The 16713-nt window shown below is 34.5% G+C and overlaps 2 long non-coding RNA genes across 11 annotated transcripts; both read left to right on the plus strand.

Moving 5' to 3' along the window:
* The first annotated feature begins 215 nt into the window (after positions 1 to 215).
* On the plus strand, positions 216 to 8739 carry LOC119996477. 9 transcript variants are annotated; one of them, XR_005467865.1, is made up of 8 exons: positions 216 to 262; positions 299 to 376; positions 467 to 1940; positions 2141 to 2228; positions 2685 to 2952; positions 3702 to 3752; positions 5522 to 5612; positions 8512 to 8739. It is a non-coding gene; the product is annotated as an uncharacterized LOC119996477 (long non-coding RNA). The 9 variants fall into 9 exon arrangements; XR_005467870.1 differs by having other exon boundaries at positions 2685 to 2862; positions 3641 to 3752; XR_005467866.1 differs by lacking the exon at positions 8512 to 8739 and adding an exon at positions 5710 to 5889.
* A 693-nt stretch (positions 8740 to 9432) lies between these two features.
* LOC119996607 lies at positions 9433 to 15187 on the plus strand. 2 transcript variants are annotated; one of them, XR_005467887.1, is made up of 3 exons: positions 9433 to 9538; positions 9644 to 9730; positions 14728 to 15187. It is a non-coding gene; the product is annotated as an uncharacterized LOC119996607 (long non-coding RNA). The 2 variants fall into 2 exon arrangements; XR_005467886.1 differs by lacking the exon at positions 14728 to 15187 and adding an exon at positions 14594 to 14721.
* The last annotated feature ends 1526 nt before the right edge of the window (positions 15188 to 16713 follow it).

The raw sequence follows: 16713 nt of genomic DNA on the forward strand, positions 1-16713 counted from the left end.
TTCAATCGTGGGTTCACAGAAAAGATTTTCTTCTTTTGAAGATCATTGAAAAGTTTTGTTTGGTGAGTGTTATGGCCTCTACTTTTATAGTGCCATAGAATCAGTTGTTTTGTTCCTCCTTCGATGTATCTTTTTGGCATAGCTTTGACTTGCTCTGTTGTTTATCGAGTTTAACGCCGTGGTGGACAGATTTTTCCATGGGTTTAGGATTCCTCCACCGATTGTCAACCGCCTGCTTCATCTCGCGCTTCTTTATTTCTAGGTATAGCAAGAGCTGATTTTGTGTTGGGTTCTTCAGGTTGTACCTAGAAAACAAATAAACCAATACTTGTGGTGGGGATTTGAAGCAATTTCTCTGGCCTTGAAGCATCTTAAGGTCTATATTATGAATGTTGTCACTCTCTTCAAGTGTGTTAATTGAAATGTTGCTTACTTTCTTCTATATGCATCTTTGTCCTGGTTTTAGGAAAAAGGTTTGAGAGAGAACTTTGGAGCTTCAGGTTGCTAACTCTTCACAGGTAATACTCATTTGGTAAAAGAAACAGTAAGTTAAACTATCTATTTTTATGTAAACAGCTTGCATTTTAGTTGATTGAACTCAACTTAAATGGTAGTTTAGTTGACTAATAGACTGGCAAGTGATATCAAAAAATATTTTTCATTTTTAATGATGTGACAAATATAATTAAAACTTGCGGTGATCATGTGACATATATAAGGCTGCTGATGTAACTATGGAAGAGATACAATGGAAGCTGAGAAAATAGAAGAAGATGCATGTTTTGTTATGTAAGTTGAGAGATATGCTCATTTCTATAGATCGTCAAGGCCACCCCTGTAACCCATCTCCTCTCTTTGTATGTGCGTGCGCATTTATGCGAGATTCCTGACAATCTTAGGATATTGTACTTTAAATGCAGGAAGCTTTTCTGAGGAACTCCCTAAGGAATAAAGTGCTCTTCTGATAATTCACGTGAAAGATTTCAAATTGATTTTTGTTTGATCTATTTTGAGAATTTTGTGTTGATTAGCCTATTTTTGATGATTTCCCATATAATTTGTTGTTCTTAGGGTTGGACTTTTAAGTTTTGAAGCTATTCATTTCAAGTTCGAGATCACCATTTCAGATTTCTAAGCTCAAGTATTCTGCACATTTTGTGTGAAGTATGGTTGGATTAAGAATTAGTAAGTCGGTTCTAAGTTTTGCTATATGGACTGATTTTCGACTGTGGAGTATATGAATTTGTCTTTCCTCCTTTGATAGGTTTAGGAACCTGTCTTTCCTGTTAGGATTTTGGTTCACAGTATATGAATTTGTCTACAACATATAATCAGCCAAAAAAAGTTACCATAATTTTTTTTGTTTAATTTTCCTTGCAAATTATTGTGCCCCTCTTCTTGGGTCCTAAAAATGCTTTCATTGGACATGGGATTAATTTGTTCTATTTGTGGCTGATTTCCAGGTCTATATATTTGATGTGGGGCTTTCATCTTTGATATGGGCTAAAATTCTCTTGATATGACTTGTGTGAATTTTTTTTTCCCCTATTCTACATAGTGTTTTATTGTTATTTATGAGCTGCTTACCCGAAATTTTGTTGCTCTATATCATTCTCCTCAGGTTTAACATATATTTTTAGGATTGATTAATTTCTGCAAATCAGTTCTTACACAACTTTCATCTCATTATTGTATGATACTCCATTTAGATCTAAGTGCATATCAGTTTTTAGGCAAGTGTGTTTACATTTTTCAGTTTTCACTATACCAATAGCAGCCCAGCTAACAAACCAAAGCCAAGAACAAAACGTGAACAAAGAATTAAACCCATGGCAACACGGGGATTACTGCCTAGTAATCCTTTGTAAAAGGAGAGCAGCAGAGGATATCAGATAATTGCTAAACGAGTAATTGGAGAAAGTGGCCTATGGAATAATGAGGTAAGATAAAAGGAAGCAAGTTGAATAAATCTAGAAAGCTCCTTGTTTGTATATGGTGTAGTTTCTAATTCTGATAATTGGATTTTCTCAAAATCTATTCATGGATATGACACAGCCCTTGAATTTTAAAATCATTGCGAGTGTAGCCATTTAGTAAGAATTGGTAAAAATCTCTAAAATCTAAAGTTGTGCTTTAATAGGGTGCTTTGACTTCTTTTAGAGAAAATGGAGGGGTCAACAGCAGATGTTGGTAGGGAGCTGACAAATATTTTCAGGTGATCACAAAAGGTATATTGTAATGGTTGTCATGTTGTTCTACTTTGTTTTGGACCTTGGTATGAATTTCTTCAATCTCTTTCTTGTGTTGCGTGGACATAATCAGCTGCTCATGGTGGGATTATTCTGGTTTCAAAGGGACACTATTAGTGTTCTGTCACCAAGTTTCTCTGTAAATTGTCTTGCATCGCCTATGTGATGCCCATTATGTTGGGTTGACTTGGGTTGTTATATGTCAGCCAAGTTTCTAACTCATGGCTTTTCATGGTTCCCTGATATAGAAAAATACAAGGTTTTATAAAAGTACCATTATATTAATTTCTCTCTCTCTCTCTCTCTTTGTGTGCTCTGATGTCTCTTGCTTATTCTTTAATTATCTGATGCTTCATTCGCATCGTTTCTGATTTTCCGCATTTTCTCCCATTTATATGTTTCGATGGTTCTATTAATCAATTTTTTTATTTGCAGCATGTTTCTTTACTCTTTAGGCATGCTTGGTATATGAGAGGTTATGCAAATGGTTCTTTGGGGGACTACAAAGATGTCGTCAGTGACTTGAACATGGCTGAGGATGTAGAGGTCACATTTGGAGGAAATAGCAGTAAAACAGTTCCACATAGCCAACTTGGCGTTGTTGCCATTTGTGGTTTGTGATATGAACTTTCCCATCAGTGTGTTTTTTTTTTCAAGCAAAGGGAGATGTTACTTGGTCAATTCGCTAGTATTTTCTCTTCAGGTTACCTTTTGTTTAATGGACAATCGTAATGCTCGTTTGCTTCAATGAACAGTTCAAATATTTTTAGCTTGAAAACCTTTGGACCAGTAGTTCCTTCACTTTGCACTTGAGTGTTCTCTATTCTCGTCTTTGAATTGCCTTGTAAAGTTCAGATTTGCTTCAAAAGAATGCCTTGTCCTAGATTTGTGGCTCTTTCTGTGGTCATGCTATGCTGATGGGTTTAAAGAGTAACATCTGCTATTGTTACTTCTCTTGTTTTGTTTGAGCTATGGCAAGGTGCCCTGAACTTCCTCACTAGAGTGGGGCATGTCGAACTACTGATTCTTTAGTTTAACACGTAAATGGTCTTTAATTTCTACTTTTCTAGCTATGATTTCTGCCCCTAATATTGGTACTGCTCTTTTTAATTGGCAGGTCTCATTCCCATGTGATTTCATATTTTGCTAATTGATCTTCAGCGTCATAGTTTGTGTTTGCATTAATTTCTTTGGAAAGCATTTGTTACACATACTAACTACACTTTTTTCCTTCCGAACTCGAGTGTTCTTGCTCAGATTTTAAATTGTTTGTATTTGTATCCAAAGCCATGGCTTACAAAATTTAGTGCAGATTTGAGTGTCAGACCTACATGTTTTACATTATAGAGTTCATTATTTAACTAAGATGTGGTGGTTTATAAATCTAGCAGGTGGATACTGAATATTGAATTCTCGAATATTAAGCTGATAAAGTGAGTGCTATGGTTTCAGATTGTGAAATTCCTCAAGATTTCTTGGTCCAAGAGGAAGAACCTTGCCATGGTATGAACTGTCATATGATATTTTTTACAATGTTATAAACTTTTTTATGAATTCTGCTGAAGAGATACAAAATCCAGAACTTTGATAATTGACTTTTGCAAGGGTTTGGCTTTTTCATACTTTTGTTTTTCGTTTCGGGATTGACTCGGCTTTGTTTAGGCAAGAGTGGTTCCTTACATGACAATTTCATTCTTTCGAGAAGATACAAATGCCGGAATTTTGATAGTCAGGTTTAGTTTAGGGTTTGGCTTTTTTTATACTTCTGTGAGTTTTGGGTTTCTTTCTTATTTTTATTCTCTTTTTTTGGATTTTTTTTCCCTATCCTGTTGCTCCGTTTATAATATTGAATGTGGTTGAGTTGGAGTTTTCAGAATTGGGTTCTATTAGGGTTTGGCTTTTTTATACTTCTGTGAGTTTTGAGTTTCTTCTATAATACTTCTGTTAGTTTTGGGTTTCTTTTTATTTTTATTCTCTTTTTTATTTTTTTTTTCTTTCTGATAAGTATTTCTGATATGGAAGGTGGTTCACTTGCATTTTTTATGTCTGAGATTGGCTCGGCTTTGTTTTGTTTTGGATCTGTATTGCCTGACTTGGTTTAGGTAAAGGGTGTTTCCTTTTACAGTTAAAACTGGGTATTTCATTCTGTCAAAAATAAACAAAACCGTTGTCACAAAAGGAAGAAAGCTGTTTTGGTTTTTATGTTTTTTATCTTCTTTTTTCTTGTGTTTGGGCTAGTTTTGGTTGGCTTGTTGTAGGATAGTCTTGCGTACCTGATTAACACTGGGAATTTCGTCCTGCCAAAATCATGTACATACTGTGATTGATTGCATCTATGCTTTTTTTATTTTCTGCAGCACTTTATGGTAAATATTACTGGAATTATGATCTCTGTATGCTTTGGAACTGCCATTAGAATAAATGAAACACAATAAACACGGTTAACAACTGTGAGAAATACGATGCTGCTTTAAAGGTGGTTGAGGGAGCAACCATTCTTGATAGGGTGAGGTTCAGATGGAATTTTGTAAAAGAAAGTGGGTCATAATACAAAATTCAGAAGTTACTTACTGGGCCTTGAGGTACAACAGTACAAGTGAGAAGTTGAGGAAGAAATTGGAAGCAAAAGGGAATTATTTGGAGTGATCTAAATACATCATGGTTCTTAAATGGTTGGCCTTCCAAGGGTTTTAGAGTCTTCCCTGTTAGGTCATGTTTTATAATTTGATGGATGGAAGCAGATAGCCTTTAATTCTCTTTGATATCTTTTACTGTTTTTAAAAGTATCATTGTGTTACATTTCAAAGGACCTGATTTTGCTTTACATTTTTATAATCATTCTTTTCCTCAACAAAATAATATCATAGTGATCTTGTATTTTGTATCAACTGATTTATTTTATTTTGTAATTTATTAGTTGGTTAATTTTGTTAATTCTTTGCATGATTGATGAGAAGTTATTATATATTTACTCCTTCTCTGAGGGGGGAAAACAGCTAAATAGCCTAGTAAGGTTGCACGATTCGATTTCCGTCAGTGTTTCAGTCTCATTGTTCCAGACAATGTGATGCTGACGGTGGTAGCTAGCTAGTGGTCCTAATGATCTTCCTTCCACTCTGTCTTAACATCATGAATTCTTTAGTCACTTGTCCCAATTCCCCCGAGTGAGTCTTTTTTTTTTTGTTGTAAAATCTTCACTCTTGATTTTTCAGTGAATTGTGTTGCTTGAATGATTAGATACTTGTCTGATCCGTAGAGTGCCCTCTGTGCAGAAAATATAGATATTGCTTTAGCATCAAAGCAAATTGGCAACCAGTACTATCTCAGGAAGATCACACCAAAGCTCTGTGCTGTTAATCCCAGGTATGATAAAGTCATTCTCAACACTCACTTAGGACAATGGTGTATTTCTTACAAAGTGTGACATGATTTTCACGCTTTCTTCACATCATAATAATAGCCACTGTGCCTTGCTCCAATAAATGTTGATGACATGAGCAGACATCTGGTTACAAGTGTTTACATAAACTGATTTCTTTGTTTCAGGTGAGTTTTGTACATAATCTTTTTTTCCACAAAAACTATTTTTCTTTTTGAAAGTGTGATAAGAGATGTTCAAAACATGGATTTTTGTTGGTCAGTATGGCAATTATCTAATTGAAAAATAGATTAGTTATGTTCCTTGAATTATCATTTTAATGTCATCGTTTACGATATAAATTGAGAGATTCTATTTTAAGTTGGTAATATTTTTCTACTAAAGAATCACAGACAGATTTTTCAAATGCATATAATTATCTTTTCAGGATTTCAATGCTGATTATCTAGATCTGACATATTTTAGAACATCCCCTCTTCATAATAATCTACCATTTTTAATTATTTCAATGCAACATAGTTTATGTTACAATTAAGGTTCCCAAGTGTGTGTGATACCTTGGAAATCATCCTACTTGCAACTTACATAATCTGTTTTAAACGAGCAGAGAAGAGTCAGAAGACTGATAATTGTTAAAAAAAAAGGAAATCATAGAAAGTGGCTGTTAGACCTGTTACTCAAATATACAAGAGGAGGGATAGTAAGCTAAGAAGTGGGACAGGTGTCTCAGATGTAATGGAACACTTCTTGTGTTCCTATTGGTTCAAACTATTGTTCTAGCAATTTCTGTTGCTTAAGGGATTGTGGAGTTAGTTTTTGACAGAGTAGTGGAAAGTGTAAGGGTACTAATTCCTCAAAAACTAGAGCTGCATATTTTTAGTTCATAGTCTGTATTCCCGGTTCCAATTAGTAAAATCATTTCAATTATCTTGAAATCTTCTGTGTGTTCATTCAGTGGCCTTATGGAAGAATGTGGTCTTCAAATTTCTATTTGCTAACCAAGAAAGCATCTCTTTTGTATATGCTGTACTTTGTAATTGTGAACATGGTTCCTTATTTTGTTTGCACACGCCAGTGTTGTATGTTCTTGCTATACCAGTAAATGGGTCTTCTGATGCTTAATTTGAATTTCTGCACAAGAATGTGTGATTTGTAGTACATATTGATTTTCATGGGTTGATTCCCGTGATTCATCAGATAATTTATTTTTAGAAACCTTATCCAGGCTATTCTGGTATACAATTCTCAAGCTATGAAACCAATAACTCATTATGAGTGTAGTAGCCATTGAGTAATAGACTAAGAGTTGGTAAAATTTTCTCTATAATCTAAAGAAGCGTTTCATCGGGGTGTTTTGACTGCTTTTTAAGAAGAGGGAGGGGGTCAACAGACAACAGTGGATGTTAGCTTAGATGTCATTAGGGGGCTGACAATTGTTTTCAGTTTATCAAGAAAAGTAAGTTTCTAGTGATTGTCTTGTTGTTTACTCTGTTTTTGGTGTGAATCTCCAGTCTCTTTCATGTTGTGTGAACAGAATCACCTACTCAGAGTAGGGCAAATTTGATTTGTAGGGCGAATAGTTATCTGATACTTACTTTGGATTTCGGCGCATGTATGATTTGTGGTAGATGTTGATTTTGTCTGTTGTTGATTATTGTGATTTGTCAGTTAAGTTTTCAGAAACTCTATCCGGGATAATCTGGTATATGACACTCAACCCATGAATCCAAAGACTCTTTATGAGTGTAGCCATTGAGTAAGAGTTGGTAAAAGTTACTTTAAAATTAATAGGGTGTTTTCACTGCTTTTAAAGAAAAGGGAGAGAAGTCAACTGCACAAGGAAGCTTTAGATGTTATTAGGGGTCTGACAAATAATTTTCAGTTGATCAGAAAACCTATGGTTGTAATGATTGTTGTGTTGTTTTACTGTGTTTTTGGTGGATTTCTTCAGTGACTTTCTTATGTTGTTTGTACAGAATCACCCACTGAGAGGAGCGATTCTGGTTACAAATAGACACTCTTTAATATCGCATCGTGAAGTTTCTCAGTGAATACTCTTCCACCACCTATGTGAGGCCAATTAATTACCTTGGGCTGGCTTGGCAAGGCTTTATATAAGTACCATGTCTCTTTTCTCTGTCTGTGTTTTGATGCCTGCTACTTAATCCTTTAATTACCTGATACTTCATTCTCTTCTTTTCCGATTTTACACCTTTTTTTTTTTTTTCCGGAGTCATTTGTTTTGAGGGTCGTACCTATCAAAAATCTTTATTCGTAAAGTTTCTTTATACAGATAAAGGTATGGTATAGGAGAGGTAAAGCTAATGTTTGTTTTGGGAACTGCATAGATGTCAACAATGACTTGAATATTGCTAAGGATGACAAAAATTCGTTATAAGACAGCTCCACATAACTTGGTATTTATTGGTTAGATAGTTATTTGGCATTTACTTATGTTCTTTGGAGAAATTGATCCTTGTTGCCATCGTCTTGCCATTTAATTATTTAGCATTTGCTGCTGCCTGCTTTTTTCAGACCAGTTGTAGTTTTTCTTTACACTCAGTGTTCTCTATTATAGCTAAATGGTCTTAAAAGAGTAATCTTTGATGTTTTTACAGCACTGTTGCTACTTCGTTTTGTTTGAGTTATGGTAGAGTGCCCAGAACTTCCTAGTATAACACTTATATGGGCTTCCAAGTTCTAACTTCTAGCTTATGATTTGTGCCCCGTGCTGTCCACTTTTTACCTTTACTAATTGCATTTGTAGACGACCGAATTCTTCTCGAGTTCTCTTGCTCAGAAATTGAAACTGTTTATAATTGCATCTAAAAAAGCCTTGTGGGTCTGTGGTTTAGCTGACACTGTTTATAATTGGTAATGCAGCGCCGCACAATTTTGTGATGGCTGTGCAGCTGCTTTCCCTCCCGCCGCGACTGCAGTTTATGAATCTGAGGCCCATTTAATTTTTTTATATCAATAATTTTGAATCTAATATTTAATTTTTATTGATTAAAAAATTAAGTTAATTAAAAAAAATGAAAAACCTAAGTGATTTTAAATTGCTAAATAGAAAGTGTATCATTTTTTTTAATTTAATATTTGAATACGTGATCGACAGTCAAAATTCTACATGTTATCTATCTATCATTTTTAAAAATCTTTTATTTAAAAAATTAAGGACAACAGCGACATGCTCAATCCATTGTGATAATTTATAGGATCATTGGAAACTCACCTTTTTTTATAATTTTTAGGTGCCAGATTAATTTGGACAGTTATTGATGGTTATTTAATTAATTAAGTTATTTTAGTCGGTTCTAATTAAATTTTATTAAAAAAAAAATCTACCAATCAATCGGGTTAGCAGCCAATTCAGTTTCTATTGTTTTTTAACACCCTTAATCAATCAGTTAAGCCGCCTATTCAATGTATAGATTAATGGATTTGTAACTGAATTTTAAAAATTATTATATTCAATAGATATTCATTTCAAGAAGTTGGATTTCTTTTTCTTGAGATGTTTGAACTATTTAGTGGGCCTGGACACTTTTATGTTTCTTGTGGATTTAGCAAATAAGCACTCCCAGTATCCATGAACGCAAAAAAAAGCCCAAGAAGGAGCGATTGACAAAAAGCCCAAAATAAGATTGAAAAAGTTATTGTGAAACGGCGCCGCATAAAAAGTAAAACGGCTATTTTTTTAAAACGCTTATTAGAAGTACTTCCCAAAACTTCCCTACACTCGATAGCGTTAAAACGGTGCCGCATGAAACCCGAACCGCCTCAAGAGGTAATAAATATCAGTCTCACTCTCTCACAAGAAAAACAAACGGGAGAACCTGATTAGGAAAACAGTTTGGGAAGGAAGACGATGGAAGAGCGATAGTCATCATCAGATCTCTGAGTCGAGGTAAGGGACTTGTCTTCCTTCAACTATTTTCTTTGCTCTTTCAGTTTCAGCCCTTCTATTGAATTGAGTGATTCTCTTCTTTCCTTTGCATGCGTCTTTGGGAAGCGTCCCCTTCTTCACATGTTCTCCGTCGCCGAACGCATATTACCTGACACAAACCAATCTTTCGGGGGCTTTTCGTGTTGATGTAAGGTACTACTTGCATAGGCTCTACGATTTGGCCGTCTCTCTGTTCTTCTAATTTTGATTAATATTGTTTTATCAGGGTTTTTCTTGGTTTAGGCTAGGCTTCCTTGCATGAGTAATAGTGAGAATATCGTGCTACGGGCGTTGTCACGTATCTCGATTTGTTTTTTGAATTTTGATTACTGTGTTTTATTCGGGTTTTCCTTTTCGATACGTTCGTGAGTCTAGGATTTATTTTCGCCTTTCAATCTCTCTCTGTTTTTTGTTCCGACTATCTGTTTACGCTATTGAAGGTGGTTAAGTTTGGAGGATTTGTGGCTTTCTTGGTTTGCTTCAGTGTGGCTTAATTTAGGCATTTGTGATTCTTGCACTAATCAAACTGACAATTCAAGTCCGAAAGTTTAATGATTTGAGTTTTATTGGGGTTTTTTTTTTTTTTTAAATACTTCTGTGCGTTTTAGTTTTCTTCTTTTTTTTTTAAAAAAAAATTCTCTTCCTTCTTCCAAATAAATCTGTTTATGTTTATGATATTGTGAAGGTGGTTGAGTTGGAGTGTTTGTTTCAAGATACAGAAGCTGGAGTTTTGGTAATTGGGTTTTTTTGTAGGTTTTGGATATTTTATCCCTTTGCTTTTGTTTCAAGATTTGCTCTACTTTTCTTGTCTCTGTTTCTGCAGGGGCTTTTTCAAAAACGTACAAAAGCCAAAAAATTTAATATTAGGTTTAAATAGGATTTAGCTTTTTAAAAAAAAATTATTCTTTCAAAAATTTTAGTTTTCCTTTTATTTTTATGATCTTATTTCGTTCTTTTTTTCCCCCCTACTAATCCTGACAATCAGTTTAGTTTTCGATATTGAAGGCGGTTAAGTATGGGAAATGTGAAACCACTTTTCATTATAAATATCAACACATGCACTCCAACAACTAATTAATTACTAATATCTTATTTCGAGCAAAAGGAGAATGAAAATCGGGAGTATAATCCATATCCATTGCATCTTTTTCATTCTCTTGTCCATATGTTGAGTCCACCAAGCTTTTATTTATAATCTGACTATAAAAATTCCAATTCTTGTATGTCATGATTATTGCCGGTTGCCCAAATGGATGTTGTCGTATATAGTGTTGGACATATGGAGCATTGGTTAAATGTCTTAAATACATCCGATGATCACCATTATCGTCTGTATTTAACCATAGTTGACATTACATTAGTATAATAATAAATAAAGGAATGGAAACCTGTATCTTTAGTTAAGCTATAACTTACCTAACGAAAAATCGTTATCATCCATATGATTGTACGACTCTGGAAATATAGTTATATGTGCCTAAACCAGAGATCAAGAGTATAGAATAAATGTTAATCTAGAAATGGTTGTATGACTCTGGAAATCAATGCCTGTAATAGGCTCCCCATTTCTGGAATAACATTTGTTTTATACTCTTGATCTGGTTTGGGCACATATAGCCATATTTCCAGAGTCGTACAATCATATGGACGATAACGATTTTTTGTTAGGTAAGTTATAGGTTAACTAAAATACATGTTTCCATTCATTTATGAAGTACAGGTGATAATGGTGATCTTCAGATGTATTTAAAAGATTTAGCCAATGCTCCAAATGTCCAAGACTGTACGACAACATTCATTTGGCCAACAGACAATAACCATGACAGGCAATAATTGGAATTTTTATAGTTAGATTATAAATAAAAGTTTGATGGACTCAATATTTGGACAAGACAGGAGAATGAAAAAGATGCAATGCATACGGATTACTCTCCCAATTTTCATTCTCCTTTTGCTCCTGAGAAATAAGATATTAGTTGTTAAAGTGCATGTGTTGATATTTATAATGAAACGTGGTTTCACATTTCCCATATTATTTCTTAATGTTCCATGAGCTGTATATTAGAGGGATTGAATATATTTTTTGTTGAATACCTACACAACGCACGGATGGTTTTACAAAAATATTAATGATTAATTGCATTCATATAGGCAAGGGTGATTCCTTGCATGAACAAAACTGAGAATTTCATTGTGCCAAAGCCGCTGTCACAAAACCAATATTTTCTCTTTGTATTTGGAATTTTGATAATCAGGTCTTTTGCTTCTTCTTTTTTTAGTTTTGGAGTTTCTGTTTCACGTTTGGCTTTGCTTTTTTTTGTTACGTGGCTTGGTTTTGTTTAGTCAAGGGTGGTTCCTTGCATGAACAAAACTGAGAATTTCATTCTGCAAAAATCATGCAAAGCCAGCCATTGTCACGAAACCAATATAATTGTTTGGGTTTATTTCTCTTTGTATTTGGAATTTTGATAAACAAGTTGTTTTGGTGTTCGGTTTTTTTTTTCTTTTCAATACGTTTTGAGTTTTAGAATCTCTTTTGATTTTTATTCTCTCTGTTTTTCTTCTAATTCTGACAATCAGTTTATGATATTGAATTTGCTTAAGCTGGAGTTTTTGTTTTGAGATTGGCTTGCTTGGTTTGGTTTGATGTGGCTTGGCTTTGTTGAGGCAACGGGTGATTCCTTGCATGAACAAAACTGAGAATTTCATTGTGCCAAAAACATGTAAAGCCTGCTGCCACAAAACCAAAATTTGTTTTTTGCATTTGTATTTTTTTTCATTGTATTTGGAATTTTGATAATCAAGTCTTTTGCTTCTTCTTTTTTTAATTTTTTGTCTTTTTTATCTCTATCTGGTTTTTTAATATTGAATGTGTGTAAGTTGGAGTGTCTGTTTCAAGAGTGGCTTGGCTTTGTTTTATTTTGTTTGGTGTAGCTTGGTTTGGTTTAGGCAAGGGTGTTCCTTGCATGAATAAAATTGAGAATTTCATTATGCAAAAAACATGCAAAGCAGTTGTGTCACGATACCAATAAAAATGTTTGGGTTTTTGGGTTTTTTTCCCTTGTATTTGGAATTTTCATAATCATGTTTTTCTAGTGTTTGGTTTTTTTTTTTTTCAATACCTTTTGAGTTTTAACTCTCTCTTTGATTTTTATTCTCTCTGGCTTTTTTCAATACCTTGTTCATAGAAAAGTTTTGTTTGGTGATGTTCGGGCCTCTACTTTTATAGCACCATAGAATTGGTTGTTTTGTTCCTCCTCGATTTATCTTTTTGGCGCGGCTTTGACTTGCTCTGTCGTTCATCGAGTTTAACGCAGTGGTAGACAGTTCCGGTATTGATTTTTCCATGGGTTTTGGGTTCCTCCACCGATTGTCAACTGCCTGCTACATCTCACGCTTCTTTATTTTGTGTTGATTAACCTGTTTCGATGGTTGTTCCAATCAAAATTTTTATTAATAAAGTTTCTTTATACAGGCTTGTTATAGGAGAGGTAAGGCACTAAGGCTAATGTTTGTTTGGGAAACAGGAAACTACATAGATGTCATCAATGACTTGAATATTGCTAAGGATGATAAATTATTTATGAGACAGTTCCACATAACTTGGCATTTCTTGGTTCGATAGTTATTTGGCATTTACTTATGTTCTTGGAAGAAAATTGATCCTTGTTGCCGCCCGTCATCATCGTCTTTCCATTGAATTATTTAGCATTTTCGTTTTTTTCATACCAGTAGTTATTTCTCTTTACACTCAATGATCTTTATTCTTTTCTTTGAAAATGAGATTGGATACTGGGGATGATCCAAACTTTGCACTTCTCTTATAAAGGTCATATTTGCTTCAAAAGAATGGTTCAACCTAGACTTATGGCTCTTTCTGTGATCAAGCCATGCTAAATGGTTTTAAAGAGTAATTTTTGGTATTTTTACTGAACTGTTCTGTTGCTACTTCTCTGGTTTTGTTTGAGGTGTGGTAAATTGCCCAGAACTTCATAGTATAACACTTAAATGGGCTTCTAAGTTCTAACTTCTTGCTATGATTTCTGGCCCCATGTTGGTGCTGTCCACTCTTTATTTGTTAATGCTCATTCTCATATGATTACATGTTTTGCCAACTGATCTTTATATATTTACATTAAGTTAAATGGGCTTCTAAGTTCTAACTTCTTGCTATGATTTCTGGCCCCATATTGGTGCTGTCTACTTTTTAATTGTTAATGCTCATTCTCATATGATTACATGTTTTGCCAACTGATCTTTATGTATTTACATTAAGTTCTTGGAAAGCATTTGTTACATTTACTAACTGCATTTGTTGACCAAACTCTTCTGAGTTTTCTTGCTCAGAAGTTGGGACTGTTTATCTAAAAAGCCTTTATGGATCTGTGATTTAGTTGAAAATCCATTGTTAGGGTCTGTGGTGACCCTGGATGCTCTCCAAATCTGGAAGTAAGATATCAAATCTAGTGCTTGGGCCTTAAGGTTTCCTGATTTAGTGATGGAAACCTTGGAAAGAATGGGTGTTTGTTTAATGGGAAAGGATACAGGTAACAAACTAACTGGGGAAAATATGAAGGTTAGGGGAAACAACCTTTCTTAGCAGAGAATGGCAGTTTTTTTCCCTTCCCTCCCTTCCTATATGTATACTCTCTTTGGGGACGTCATATGCAATCAATTTATGCTATGGTACATATGAAACCAAATGAAGAGAGTTGGTCATTTGACCTAGAAATTCTTGCAGAAATGGGTTCTGCAATGTGCCATTTGGCCTAAGAGAAGTTGCAAATCCAGTTTGAAGTTTTTCTTTTATTGACAGAAGATTGATGAGGTTATTATAAAGGCACAATAAATTGATTATTGTGTTAAGAGAAAAAGAATGTTGCTTAAACAATTGGTCTCGCACCAGTAAGCTTTAGTTACTTACCTTGCCTAAGGTATATTTCCATTGCTTAATGGAGCCGTGAGTTTCCCAATCTCCTCCTTGTACCTCAACATGGTGTATTTTGTCGGAGGCAGCTTTTGGAACATCATGGTTTTGACTTCTCACACTGGCTTGTTTGGCCCTGTGTTGAATGCCCACAAAATGCACAGTGTCATGCATTAGCCCACCAAATCCTGCAAAAAAAAACTGTTTTTGTTATGCATTGCAGTGAGGTAGCACCCTACCATTTTGTGCACTCTGTGCTAAAGCCAAGTTTTCAAAGAATGCACTCTGTGCAAAGAATATAGATATTGCTTTAGCATCAAAGCAAATTGGCAACCGGTACTATCTCGGGAAGATTACATCAAAGCTCAGTGCTGACGTGCTGCTACTCCCAGGTATGATAAGGTCATTCTCAATACTCACTTAGGACATTAGTGTCTTTCTTACAAAATGTGACATGATTTTCACGCTCTCTACATCGTAATAATAGCCACTATGCCTTGCTCCAATAAATGTTGATGACATGGGCAGAAATCTGATCACAAGTTTGTACATAAACTGACTTCTTCGTTTCAGGTGAGTTTTGTACATAATCCTTTTTTCAACAAAAACTATTTTTTTTAAAGTGTAACAGAGATGTTCAAAAACATGGATTTTTGTTGGTCAATATGTCAATTACCTAATTGAAAAATAGATTGCTTATGTTCCTTCAATTATCATTTTAATGTCATCGTTTATGATATAAATTGAGAGATTCTATTTTAAGTTGATAATATTTTTTTTTACTAAAGAATTACAGACAGATTTATGGCATCATTGATATACCTGGCATTTGCAAATGCCTATAATTATCAGTAATTTCTCTTTTCAGGATTTCAATGCTGATTATCTAGATCTGACATATTTTAGATCAACCACTCTTTATAATCTACCATTTTAAAATATTTCAATGCAAAGTAGTTTATGTTAAGATTAAGGGTTCCAAGTGTTTGTGTGATACCTTGGAAATCATCCTTCTTGCAACTTATATAATCAGGGATAGTTAAGCTAAAAAGTGGGACAAGTTTCTGAGATGTAATGGAATGCTTTTGTTCCTATTGGTTCAAACTATTATTCTCGTAATTTCCGTTGCTTAAGGGATCCTGGGGTAGAGGAGGAAAGTTAGTTTTTGGCAGAGTAGTGGAAAGTGGGAGGGTACTGGTTCCTCGAAAACCAGAGCTGCATATTTTTATTTCATAGTGTGTTCCTAGTTTCAATTAGTAAAATCAGTTCAATTATCTTGAAATCTTGTGTGTTCTTTCAGTGGCCTTATGGAAGAATGTGGTCTTCAAATTTATATTTGCTAACCAAGAAATCATCTTGTTTGTATATGTTGGTACTTCGTGATTCTGATCATGGTTCCTTATTTGTTTGCACATTGTGTGTTGTATGTTCTTGCTATACAGGAAAATGGATCTTTTGATGCTTAATTTGGATTTCTGCACAAGAATGTGTGATTTGTAGTAGATATTGATTTCGTGTGTTGATTCGCATGATTCATCATATAATCGATTTTCAAAAACCCTATTCAGCCTACTCTGGTATACGATTCTCAACGTGTGAAACCAATAACTCATTATGAGTGTGGCCATTGAGTAAGAGACTAAGAGTTGGTAAAAGTTTCTCTATAATCTAAAGAAGCATGTCATTAGGGTGTTTTGACTGCTTTTTAAGAAGAGGGAGGGGGTCAACAGACAACAGCTGATGTTAGCTTAGATGTCATTAGGGGGCTGACAAATGTTTTCAGTTTATCATGAAAAGTAAGGTTCTAGTGATTGTCTTCTTGTTTACTTTGTTTTTGGTGTGAATCTCCAGTCTCTTTCGTGTTGTGTGGACGGAATCACGTACTCAAGAGTAGGGCGAATCTGCTTGGTAGGGCAAATAGTTATGTGATGCTTACTTCGGTGCATGTATTATTTGTGGTAGATAATGATTTCATGTGTTGTTGATTCCTGTGATTTATCATATAAGTTTTCATGGTATATGACACTCAACCCGTGAATCCAAAGACTCTTTATGAGTGTAGCCATTGAGTAAGAGTTGGTAAAAGTTACTTTAAAATTAATAGGATGTTTTGACTTCTTTTTAAGAAAAGGGAGGGGGTAAACAACAGATGGAAGCTTTAGATGTGATTAGGGGTCTGACAAATAATTTTCAGTTGATCAGAAAACAT

This window comes from Tripterygium wilfordii, chromosome 4 (genome assembly GCF_013401445.1).
Source record: "Tripterygium wilfordii isolate XIE 37 chromosome 4, ASM1340144v1, whole genome shotgun sequence".
In the NCBI taxonomy this organism is placed as follows: domain Eukaryota; kingdom Viridiplantae; phylum Streptophyta; class Magnoliopsida; order Celastrales; family Celastraceae; genus Tripterygium; species Tripterygium wilfordii.